This window comes from Thalassophryne amazonica, chromosome 22 (genome assembly GCF_902500255.1).
Source record: "Thalassophryne amazonica chromosome 22, fThaAma1.1, whole genome shotgun sequence".
NCBI lineage: Eukaryota > Metazoa > Chordata > Actinopteri > Batrachoidiformes > Batrachoididae > Thalassophryne > Thalassophryne amazonica.
Genome location: NC_047124.1, coordinates 34611988 through 34623803, shown reverse-complemented (window position 1 = coordinate 34623803; position 11816 = coordinate 34611988).

Below are 11816 nucleotides of genomic sequence, written 5' to 3'. Positions count from 1 at the left end.
ACTAAACCATACCCCACATGTATTATCTGACTAGAAGTCTTCTATCAGTGGTACACGTGTGATCAAAATGCTCCCAAACTGGAGATGTCTTGCGTCTTTTGGATGGCTCCATTGTAAGTTTTGTTTTTAATACTGATGCTGCTGTCAATCACTCTCCTCCACGCGCTGGACCGGGAAAGCGCCAAACGTTTCCTGCATTTTTCGAGCGCTTTTCAGTGAATCGAATCGCTCAACGAAGCAGTCACGTGGTTTCAGAAAACGAGGCCTTATTTAGCTGTAGTCACGTGGTTTGATACAGGCCTCGAAGCGGGGCTTCATTTGACACGCCCCCGTTTGCTCGATACAGTCTTCGGAGCCTCGCTTCATTTCGCCCAATAATTACCTTTTTGCATTGATGACCAGTGTTGCCACAGTTACTTTGAAAAAGTAACTTAGTTACTTTACTGATTACTCAATTGTAAAAGTAACTAAGTTAGATTACTAGTTACTTTTTTAGTTACTTTTCCCAGCTGCCGACAACAATCCTCTGCCACCTCAACATGACAATGATACTTGTTTTGCCAAAACTCACTTTATATTCACCCTTTCTTGACTTCAATGAAAATAAATACTTGTTTTATAAAAAGTAAAATAAAGACGTCTCTCTTGACCTCATATTTAACTGTTGACAGCACTGTAACAGTAAAACTTGCTATTTCGAACCTACATTGTTTATAAATGTAACTATTAAATTCTAACATTTTTCTAACATTTAAATTCTCTAAACATTTTACTTGTCGAAATTATTATTTTAAGCAATTTTAGTAGTTTTAAAAAACGGCTTCAAAACTGGACCTTTAATCTAGGGGTGTTGTGAGGGGGGCACATCCCTGCCCCACGCCCCCATTCCCTCTGGATTCGCCCCTGCTTTGGCGTTTGAGCACAAAGAATGGATAACATTTATTTATGCAGAAAACAGGACCAGATTTACAGGTAAGAAAGTTTTATTGCGTTTTCACATCATGTGGTCCTCAGAAAGAGAGTTTAGGTGCATTTCAGTGGAAAATAGTGTTAGTTGTTGACGCGTCGCGGAGGATCAGCTGTTTTTAACGTGCAGATAAAGAGCGGCTCAGCTCTAAATAAAGGAGGGGAAAAAGTATAAAATGTCTTTGTAAAGCTCAGTGCAGGTGTGCTGATCACCGCCCTTTAAGAGGTGAGGACGAGTCGAGCAGCTGCAAAAAAACGCGGATGAAAAGCTCACAACTCACTTAAAGTGGGCAGTTCAGTCGAACCCCGACCTCCTGCCCACAGACCAAGTTTAATGCTGCTATCGACCCACAATGAAAAATAATAGTAACGCACAGTGACATGGAGAAGTAACTTTAATCTGATTACTGATTTGGAAAGATTAACGCGTTAGATTACTCGTTACTAAAAAAAGTGGTCAGATACCGGTAACGCGTTACTAAGTAACGCGTTACCGGTATCACTGTTGCTGAGTTGTTTGGGGAATGCTGCCGCTATATTACATTATTTTCTTTGCTAAATGAGCCAATTAGTTCATAACTTCTGATCAGTATTGTTTGTTGATAAATGTTGTTGCATTGGCAGTCATTTTTATGTACTTTTTACCACTAATTTAACTGGTATGGACGTTTTTAGTTGCATTTTGTGGCGCGATTTGCATTGTCTTGTGACCAAAGCAGCGTAGCTTGTAATTCGTCATGTAAACACACGTATTTTGAATGTTTAGGGGCAGAGATGCAGATGGGAGAATCCAGGAGATATTAAAAATATTTTATGTCTTCTGCAGGTATGTCTTTCAATTTTTGTTGTAAATTTTGTCTCCACCCCACGCTGTGTTGTGTTTCAGCCACACGGTGGCGCTGCTGTCTTTTTTTAAATATTTTTCTTGAATGTTATATTTGCTCTTGAAATATACTGTCATGGGATGATTTTTGATAAAGTTTCATAGCTCCTGACAGAGTAAAATATTAGAAAAAAAAATAAAAATGTAATGTTGAGATAGTTCATAATGTATTTTTGGAAGAAAAAAAGATGGAAATCACACAGTGCCTTTTTGCATTGCTGAGGGGGCAGAGATACAGATGGGAGAATCCAGGAGATATTAAAAATGTTTTATGTCTTCTGCAGGACCCAATAAATGCCAGTGAGGACTGTCCATGAACTTCTGTGGTTCCTATCCATTACATCTGTGACACTAGATCCAGAAGAAAACCGCCATTACCGAAAAATCGTTTTTATACAATAACTTTTGAACTAATGTAGACATAAAAGTGATTCCAAGTTATAGTGGTATGTTTTCATGGTCAAGGATGTCAAATATAAAGGAAAGAAAAGTGTATGTATCATAGTTTGGGTTGTAACACTGAATTGTTAAATAGATCACTGTGCCAAGGAGGAAATCTCTTTTGGGCATGGGTTAAAGTTCTCTGTCACCGCGACGGATTTCCGTCATTTGGAAAATTTAACGACACATACGCGTGCGCACGTGGTGTCATGCCTGTTTTAGGGCTGAAATATGATGATCTCACTGTCAAAGCAACATCCCATTCTGCGCTAATCAAAACAGCAGCAATGTCAGCGTGGACTGCGGAGGAAGGGACTGTGTGAATTTTCACTCCTCTCCGCTCTGTTTACTGCTTGCTATGAGCCACGGTCCTTCTCCTCTCTGTCTTTGTGGGAACATTGGCAGACACTCCCCAAGTAGAGCGGGGCGTGGCTTTGCTTTGAACCAATGAAGCAATGATCCGACTCTGCTTCGATGGTTTGTCGCTTTATCTTAATTTTCCCCCGATAAAACCCTAAAGAGCATATGTCTGTGAGTAATATTTACCTTTTTTATATTAAACCGACCTGTTATGGTTTTCTAAAACAGTTGATAGATGTATTTTATAACTTAAAAACGGGACCGATGCTAACGCTTTAGCATGTCTATGGCGTTTTCAATGATAAAGTTAGCATTAAGCTGTTTGCATCTCAGCAGTTTGTGTGCATGTTTTCTGTATAATAATGGCTTAGTGTTTGTTGTAAAATAGTCCAATGTATTACGAATTATAATGTATTTATTTTTATTTATATATTAATAATAACAATCAGAAGAATCTGAATCAGAATCGCCTTTATTGTCATTGTAATTTCCATTACAATGAGATTTGAGTGCAACTACAAAAAGGTGCTTTCCGTGGTGCCGTGCGAGTAATTTTTAGTCAAATGAAAGCCAGTGAAATTTAACGGTAAATTATTCAGAGTATATTTAATATAACCATAAGGTAAAATAAAATCAAATAATGTTAAACGAGAATTATATACAACTGGTTAAGTTTAATGACAATTTGTTTCAGTCAAACCACATCTAAGCTGTGTTTTTACACAAAAAAATAAAATGCAGTAAATTGCACATTTGTGTCTTTTTTATGAAAATAACTTATTAAAGATCACATATTACACTTTAGTCAGGCCTTTAAAATACTTCTGTGGACTCGTGCTGTAATATGTTGTCAGTGGTTGAGATAGTTTCTGTAGACATCTAAAAATGCTCATAATAAGATGAAACCTGATGGAAATCTCTCAAAATAAAACAAAACATTTGAGGTATGTTTTTGATGAGAATATAACATCATAACTTTATTACAAGGTCAAACGATGTTGCGTGATAAAGGCCTTTTAATAATAACTCACTTCAAGAAATAATGGCAAAACTCACATGTAAGTAAAAAAAAAAAAAAAAAAAAAAAGATGATTAATTGATTACTAAAATAATCATTAGTTGCAGCCCCAGTTTGTTTTAGGAGTGAGAGCATTTTACAGATTAAATGTGAAAAAGCCAGTTTTGAGTTTCTCAGTGTGCATGTGTTTTTAAAACTGGTGACAGTGTTACTTTGTGCACAGCAGAACAACGTTGTCAGTTGCTTTAGGTCCTAATTTTGTATTTTATTGACTGTACAGCGACACAGCACCCATTTGGTGCATTCACCAGATTAGAACAGATCAGAATACTACAGAAGACAAAGAATTTTTACTTGACAGTTTGAAGTGCGTTTTATGTGATTCAGAGGGCTTCATACCCATTAAAATTCACCAGAATATACAAAATTTAACTTGCTCTTTTAAAAAAAAATTTCTGGGGGAGATTCCCCAGACCCCTGATAATCAATACTGTGTTTTTACTTAACAGATTGAAGTGAGTTTTATGTGATTCATACCCATTAAAATTCACCAGAATACACAAAATTTAACTTGGTCTTTAAAAAAATGTTCTGGGGGAGCACCCCCAGACCCCCCAGAATCAAGACTACACCCCACCCCCCACCACCCTTTTATGTACCTTTATGTTCAGGTTTTGCATTATTTTTATGCTTTGTCTGTCTCACCTTAGAGGCTATTTAAAATAGATTTGTATGCTGTATAATGTGTTTATTGTATTTATTGAGGAAAAAACAGTGTGTGCCCCCACTACGCTACATTTTAGGGAATTGCTGGCATTGATTTTTGCCAGGAAAAAATTTCAGTCAGATGAAAATTTATTGCTTTAACCCATGCTTTAGGGTCAGTGACCCTATGGCCTTGTGTAGCACATTCAACACTTAAAAAATAGTTCTATTTCAGAATTTATTGTTATTTATGTAGAGAAGTGTTTCATAAATGTTAAAAAATTAATATATTTGCAGTTTAGTTGAATAATACATTGAATTTTGTGTCTTATTTGTTTTTGTCTGTAAGCACATGCAATATCAATATCAGTGCTCAGATGACAGTAGCTTCTGGGAAAGGTGCAAGTTGCAATAAACTGTGATGCCAAGCGCTAAGGATACATGCTATCCAGTCACAGCAGATTAAACTTTTTTTTTGAGCAAACATCATTGTTAGACTTTTTTAGGTTCAATGATTCCATGGTGTGTAGATCTTATGGCGTCAGTGACCCCATGGCCTTGGCGGAGGTTTACACTCTCTGAGGGCTTCTAGTTATTATTATTATTATTAGATAAGGAAATGGTGCAATAATTAACATCAGTATAAAACCATGCCATCACTGGATGTTCACACAGATCTTTAAAAAATAAACAGTCTTACACATGTAGCTGAACACACAAAGTAGTCTATATTAATATTTTTATTGTATATGGCTGCATGCAGTATCTGACACTTTCTCACTGCAGTTCCTAAAAATAAATACATTAGAAATATTACAAATTAAGCTTTATATACTGTATATAGTATTTTTATAGGCTTTGAATACAGTTGATATTTTAACTGTCACATAGTGCTCACATACTCTCTCTCTCTCTCTCATACAATGAGTGATACAGAGGGTACTTCAGCTGACACTGAACCAGGCAATATCACTCACAGTAGCAGTAGTGGTAGCACCCACCTTGCCCTCACTGAGACCAATATTGCATCTGGTGATGGAGGTCCTCCTCCACCAAAAACCAAAAGGACCTCTGCAGTATGGGACTCTTTCACTGTTTGTGAAAATGATCCCTCCAAAGCCATGTGTAAGCTTTGCAAGTCCAAAATAAGCAGAGTTAGAGATCCAAAACATTACAGTACAACATCTCTACATAACCATCTGTTATATGTTCATCACATGAGAAAGCCCAATGTATCAACCATCTCCTCCACCTCTCCTGGCAGCATTTCTTCTCAGGACACTGGTGTTCAGCTGAGTGCTGCTAAGTGCTCATCTTCTTCCTCCTCTTCACCAAAAATCACTGCATTTACAGCAAAGCAGCCATTCTCTGCAAACCATCCGCGGTCAAAAAAAATTATGGAGATGATTGGTAAAATGATCTGCACTGATCTCTGCGGTGGAGAGGATTCAAGTCTCTTATTGCCTTTTTAGGGCCCAAGTATAAGATCCCGTCAAGGCACTATTTCAGTAGAACTGTAGTGCCTGAGCTGTATGAGGCAATGAGAGGGGAGCTGGTTCAGTCACTCAAGGCAGCTGATGGATGTGTCATCAACCTCATTACCGATCTCTGAACCAGCAACCACAATGCCCATGCAGTGCCCAGTGTATAACTGAACATGTGGGTGAATCATCAGTGCAGAGGAAAGCAGGGCTGCTAAATGTTGGTGTGCTGGACATCAAGCACATAGCAAACAACATTCTGTGCTGCCTGAAATAAAAGATGAGAGAGTAGGAAGAGTCTGTGTGACAGCCTGTTAGAGTGAAAGTTGTCGTGTCCGATAATGCAGCCAACATGGTGAAGGCTTTACGTGAATTTGGGCACATGCGTTGCGTGTCCCATACACTTCACTTGGTGATGATCAAGGCACTGGAGCAGGACACCTTCTGTCCAAAGCCAGGACCATCTCTGGCTATATTCATCGCTCAAGCAAAGCCAGCAGCAGACTACATGAGCTGCAAACACAGCTGAACCTCCCCCAGCACACTGTCATAACAGATGTAAAAACAAGGTGGAACTATATGTTCTTCATGTTCCAGCGGTTGGTGGATCAGCGCAGGGCTGTGCAGATTATGACACAGGAGACTAACATGGGTAGAGCTCTGACAGTCATCTACCCAAATGAGTGGAGGTTGGCATCAGACATGCTCACTGTTCTGAGTCCTTTTGAGGAGGTCACACGGGCACTCTCAAAACACAGTGCCTCCATCTCTGAGGTCATCCCCCTACTGCATGGCTTGTGCTCCATCATCAGGTCACTGCATTTGGGGGCTTGTGCAGCTGGTGAGGAATCTGAGGATGACTGTGATCATGTCATGGCTGGTGATGATGATCAGGATGCCACAGAGGGGCAGGACCAGGATGGTGCAGTTGAGTCCAGGGAAATGTTAGGAAGGAAACTCGCAGCCAGTCTGAGCAAAGAACTAGAATGGCGTTTCAAACCCATCTTTGCAAACTCCATATTTCTGCTCGCCATTCTCCTTGACCCCAGATATAAGGCCGGCTGTTTCCCAAACAGTGTTGGTGTGGATGCACTGAAGAGGACATTATTCCATAGGATGGAGCTCTGTGACCTTGTGGCTGCACCTGCAAGAAACACAGAAGAGACACCTGCCACCAGCAGCACTTCAATCCTGTCCTTCCTGCAGAAAAAGAAATCGGATGATCCAATGAGGACACATTTGCCATCGGGTGATGTGGAGGCCGACCTGGCAGATGGGGACATCAGCCTTACAGATGATCCAGTGAAATATTGGTCAGGCAAGCTCCAGTGCTGGCCCAATTTGACACGCTTTGCACTGCAGCATCTCAGTTGTCCACCTTCTAGTGTCCAGTCTGAGCGTGTTTTTAGCACAGCTGGAAATGTGGTCAGTCCACAACGAGCAAACCTAGACCCTAGCCATGTGGAACAACTGGTCTTCATTAAAGTAAATGAAGATCTGAAAAACAGCATATGACTATTCAGTAGATCAACTTCTCTCTCTCTCTCCCTCTCACACAGTCACACACACATGCACACACAGACACACACACCTTAATGAACATTGTTTAACTTTGTGTGGGAAAAAATGCTAAGAACATTAGGTAGTAAAAATAAATAAATAATTGAAAAAAAAAAATCACAGTTTGATAAAATAAAGAAAGTTGTGTTGAGTATGACCACTCTTGTTCATGCATACTTAGGAGTTCAGAATTTCCTACTACACTGAATCTCAATTCTGAGGCTGTTCTGTTATTAATTCATACACTTAAGAATATTCATGTTCTGAGTTTATAAAAAACGTGTTCTGTAAATAGTTCGTGCCGCTCCCGACGGAGCAAAAGCGCCACCGTGTTGAAGTCTCACAGGACATGTTGTGACATGCCCACCTCTTCCACCATTCGGATGATTCAGACGGCTTTCTGTGGCTTTTCAGTCGTGTGACTATCCGAGAAATTGTGGTAGAGCTGGGCATGTCCTGTGAGCCTTCAACACGGAGGTGCTTTTGCTGCGCCCTCAGCTTCGTGCCAAAGCCATCGGCATGAATTTCGCCACCGCTCCTTTACATGGCCAAATCTTCTGATACAGTGGAATGTGCCGAAAAAGTGCTGATGTCCACCTCTTCAGCAATTTCTTGGATAGTCACACGACGGTCCCGCATCATCACAGCGTTCACTTTGGAAATGATCCGGTCAGTGCTTAATTTGTAAATCATTAGGTCCCGGAACGCAAAGTACAACTGACAGCACAACGATGACAAGATGGCCACAGGTCCCGGAACGCACAGAAAAACAACATGTGAATGGCCACTTCTAGAGCTGTGGCACTTAAAAGCCTCAATTTCAGACAACGGGCGCATGCACCTGTCCGCACCAGGAGGGACTTAACAGGTCTATGTGTAAAACATTTTTAAAAAATCAGAGCTTACAAAAGGTCACACAAATCTTCCGCGTTTATGCATAACGACGACAAGTCATGAATGCCACGAAGTTCTTGGCTGCTGATCACGAATGTGATTATTCGGGGCAGAGGCGTCAGGTGTCCTCAGGAACTGCTGCAACCTGTTACCACGCGTTACGATTAATGTCACGTTTTGCTGGAGAATTATCAGGAACTATTACGCGCGGTCAAGAATAGTGTTCCGCGTTGTTGCGCGCTATTGCGCGTAACAGCGCATCATTAAGTTCTGTCACGTTGTGAACGAGGTGAATTGTCTCCACACACACACACCCATATTCATCCAACCGAATTCAGATCGCTCCAGTTTTTCAGAACTTTGTGACTGCATGCGTAGTTGGGCTCTGTGCCATGGAGTGGCACAGAGAGGAGACGGACAGAGCCAGATGTGTGGCTTCATGCCGCTCTCATCTGGCGCATTTTCCCAAACATCAGGCAGGTGGAACACCTGCAGGAGCACGCTGAAGAGCACTGAAATTAGACTTTTAGCTGACTTGGTGTCAGCAATCAAATTGAATGCGGTGCGGGAGGGTTTAATTGTGCGCACGCTAATTCTTCGCCGGACTGGAGAAGGTGCCGAGATGTCTGGCTGCACGTGAGTCTCCTCTTGCTCCTCTGGTTCCTCTGGCTCAGACACTTTCTCCCGCTCATCGGTTACAACAGCAGGTGGAACACCTGCAGAAGCGTCCTGAGGAGCTTCAGCAGGAACTGTGGAACGACATTTGGAGCCGAGTTTAATTGTGCGCACGTGACATAAAACTGATTTGTTTTGGCGCGCAGTTAAATGTAACGCCGTGTTACAAGTCGTGTCAAAACTTGACAGTTTCCGTGTCTCTTCGTAATAACATGTGACAGTTTTGGCTCCAAGAACCATTACAGGAACCACTACAAACGTTGTCACGTTCTATTAAGGATCAATACTCAAGACGGATCAATACACTCAGTTGCGACCTCCACAACGTGAGACGAAATGAGGGTGGTGTGTGACATTCGTGGAAGATTTTTTGACAGGCATAAACATGCTCCTCGAATATCAAGAATATCATGCACCAACACGCACTATTAAGAAACCTGTTCAGAGGCGTTAAGTCACATTAAGAATGTCAGGAATGACAGAAAAATGACATTCGTAACGCGTCTTAGTTATGTGTAAACGCATGCACGGCGGCCTACGAATGCAAAGTATGCTCACCATTTAGTTGTTCAAAATACTCCACATCACCAGTATTTCACAGTTCCTCTGATCGCGCCTCTGCTTCCTGGCGCCGCTCTGCTGTCTTTTTCCGTCTTTTTCCACTGGGTCACAACTCACTGCAGGTGTCGTTTTCCGAGTGAAGAACACAGTTAGGGGGAGTTGTTGGCGCTCTTTTTTCTTCTGGGCGAGAAGATTCTTACAAACAGACATGCAGAATGGTGCTGCGACCAGCCTGCTTGGTGAGGACGCAGCGCGCTGTAAAAAAAAAAAAAAAAAAAAAAGCATGCAAAATTGGACGAAAAAAAATCTGCAAAACTGTGAGGCCACGAAAGGTGAACCGCGTTATAGCGAGGGACCACTGTACATTTTAAAACGTTTTTCATATAAATATTTTTTTTATTCACGAGAGGTGCCGAATCAGCCCAAATAAGTCCCGGAACACAGGGGGGTCAAAATCAAGAGGTGCCGGATCCTGTTCCGGCTCAAATTAACCCCTTGATCATTTCTGCATGTTGATGGCCAACTGGAGTGTGGCTCGCTCTCCACCGTTGTGCGGCCGTCTTTAAACCGGTTGTACTGCTCCTTAATCTGTGTGATGCCCAGAGGATCGTCACCAAAAGCCGTCTGAATAATCCAAATGGTTTCCACCTGGCTGTCACCCAGTTTTTTGGCAAAATATGATGCAGTCGCACTGCTCCAGTCGTTCAGCCATTTCCTTGCAAAGAAAAAATGACAAGAGACTGCACCCATCCTCAAGGCTGCTTACAAGCAAATGACGCAACCGACAGGTGTGAAAAACATCACGCATGTGCACAAAGGTTCAATGTTGGCTCATGCAAGCACACATGATTCAAATCCATCAGGTTTTTAAAAAAAAAAAAAAAAAAAAAAAGGTCGGATACTTTTCTAACAGACCTTGTATAATGCTCCTTACTTGGTAGTACTTGTTTTTGAGAAGTCACAAAAACTACATACATACTGATATTATTACAGTGATCATGCAATTACACATGTAGTAATTTCAAGTCACAGCATGGCAAGTTGTAGTAAATCAAGTGTCATGGCCAAGCTAAAAACGAGATTTCAGGCTAAAGATTTGATAAAACCTTTGACAATGGTTTATGTTTTTAAAGGTTTTGAAGAGCATGGCCTCCTCCTGTTATTCACAGTGTGACTGAAATAAAACCTTTGTGAAAGAATTGTGTTTATAAAGTTTTTCAAGAGCATGGACAAACTTTACACATAGCGGAATAGCCAGATAATTGAAAATAGACCATACTTTGTTACATTCAAGGGGTCGGGGGTTATTTTCAAGATGTAGGATTAATTTTGATGCCAAAATGTTGGTATTAATATCGTGAATCATTTCCCAAGTGGATGTATTGAAATTCTGACTTGTGATTTTACCACCTCCTGCTATCAGATTATGCATTTTTTGTTTGTTTTGGGACTTTTAGTTTACTTTGAATTCATAAAGAGATAAATTCGGAGACAGTGTGCTGTTCTGGTGGGTCACATAGAGACAAAAAGTTTACTGATTGCATCAGAAATGTAAAGTGCCTCAAACACAAACTGTTTTATGTTAATAACTGTGAAATGAGTTGTTTGAGTCTCTCTCATCTCTCTGTGAGTGACAGCTTTCAGCACCACGGACAGTGCCACACACTTTTTTTTTTTTGCCCAGTTTTTTTTTAAAAGAAGAAATATCAGCATTGTCAGTTTTCCCAAAGCAAACTCTCACTTATTCTCAAGGTCGGCACGAGGTCACTTCGGCAAAGTAACCAATCGGAAGGCAAGAATTCAAATTTCCATGACTGACCCCTCGGTGAAATCACGCTCAGGCTGTGTGCTGTTTTACTGAAATCAGCTGTTTTTATTGTCTAACTTGTTTCTAACGGCCAGCTGACAACTATCACTGCCTGGAACGATGAGATTTATACACCAAGCTGACCTAAAATGAACTGTTGGACATTAAATCGACTTTATTGACGAGTCTGACCCATGTGAAAGGTGACCAAATTACATGTATTTTTATTGAGTTTGGAGATGTTTTCACCGAGAAACTCCGCCCCTCAAGGTTAATCTGCCTGGATGCCGACCTTGAGACACCGCGCGCTTAATTATATAAACATTTATTTTGACATTAAAAGATTTCAGTGATTTCAGCACACGCGTCGAGGCGAGCTGTGATTTTTACACTCATCACTATTGTCAACACACTGCAAAGCAGAACAGCAGAGAGTAAAACACGCGCTCACAAGAGTGACGGATG